Genomic DNA, 1,921 nt, shown 5'->3' on the forward strand with positions numbered 1-1,921 from the left:
AGAAATATCATCTACGAAACTTATATATGGTCATGGATATATTCCCTTTTGCCTAGACATATCTGATCATTCAGCCTTAGACAGTAACATTTTTTTTCTGTTGTTGTTGAATATATATGCAGCAGAACATATGCTAATTCAACAATATCTACATATACATTTCAGTGACAATTATCACATTCTTCAAGTTGTGCAACAATTCTCACCCTCCTTTTCAGAGTTGTTCCTCTTCCATTAACATAAACTCACTGTCCCATAAGGTTTCTATCTAATCTTTTAAGTTGTCAATTTGATCCCACATAGATCTTAAAAAAGCACAATACTCAAGGCAGATATTCTTTACTAGTTAAGCTAAACTATTGTTTGATTTTTAAGAAGAAGAAGGGAATATTTTTGGTTTAAGATTTAAATGTTATCCCAGGACAATAGTTTCAGGGGTTCATCCACCCTCTCTGGCCCCAGAAAGTCTGTATTCCATGATAATTTGACATTCTGTTCTTCATTTTCCCCCTTTTGGTCAGGATTCTTCCATAGAATCTTTGATCAAAACGTTCAGTAATGGTAGCTGGGCACTATCCAATTCTGTTCTCATAGCAAAGGAGGCAGTTGTTCATGGAGGCAAGTAGCCACACATTCAAGGACATATTTAATCACTTTAACAACACTCTCCTCTATTGTTCTCTAGTAGTTAGGCTTCAAGTTCATTGAGGGTAAGAGTCTTGTCTTGTCATTTTTGTATCCCCCACAGTGCCTTGCACATAGAGACTCTGGTAACTGTTACTTGAGTGACTGAAGATGGTGTCTTTATCTGATGTTTAAGTCCTTCAACATAAACCCTCCATATGCTATGCTAGAAGGCACCTGGAAAGGGGTTTCTGAGATTCCAACAAGTTTTTCTTTTTTCCTTAAGCCTCTATGAGCCCCATCATCCAGCTTTCCCTAACATCAAATTGTATGATAACATCCTCTGACCCTTGTGGGATAGAGAACCTTCCAAACCAAAAACCAAACCCTCTGCCGTGGAGTCGGATCCTACTCATAGTGACTACTCCTTGGGTTTCTTTCGAGGAGTGGCTGGTGGGTTTGAACCGCCAGCCTTTTGGTTAACAGTCAAATGCCTTAGGCACTATACTACCTTAGACCACAAGTATCAATAGGTCAAATACAGGAACCATGACCTGGCATTTAACAACATAAAAAACCAATCCAAACTACTGCCATTAAGTTGATTCTGATGAATGGTGGGTTCAAACCCCCATTAGGTTTCTGAGGTGGTAAATCTTTATGGAAGTAGATTGCCCCATTTTCCTTTCATGGAGCGGCTGGGGGGTTTGAACTAGCCAGCCTTCCAGTTATCAGTCAAATGCCTTAGACACTGCACCACCAGAGCTCTTTAACAACATAAAAAGTTCTACTTAAATAGTTTGCACCCGCTAATTAGTTAGACCAAAACATCTGCCAATAGAATTTGAGAAGTCTGCTCTAAAAGTTGAAGAGCTGAGTTTATTCACCACAGATGTGGTACTTTTGTTGGGAGGGGGGTGAGAAGAAAAGATTTTACCAGTTAAATCCAATTAGGAGAAGAGGTCGGTGCCTGATTTCTAGGAGTTTGTGCAGTGAAGTTTTCTCTACATGATATGACTCTTGATTATGTGATGGAAGACATGACCATATTATGATTTTTCTCTGTGCTCATATCCATAATCAAACAGTTTATGGACTGTCTGAAAGAAATGGAAGCAGAGCTTGAGGATTTTTTTTTTAGTGTAATCAAATGGCCCCAAACTCTCCTACCATCCAGTAGATTCTGACTCATATCAACCCCCACAGGGTTTTCAAGGCTGTAAATCTTTTCGGAACCAGACTGCCTCATCTCTCTTCCACAGAGCAGCTGGTGGGTTAGGACCACTGACCTTTTGGT

This window comes from Orycteropus afer, unplaced genomic scaffold (genome assembly GCF_000298275.1).
Source record: "Orycteropus afer afer isolate SDZICR_OR568_19922 unplaced genomic scaffold, OryAfe1.0 scaffold01301, whole genome shotgun sequence".
NCBI lineage: Eukaryota > Metazoa > Chordata > Mammalia > Tubulidentata > Orycteropodidae > Orycteropus > Orycteropus afer.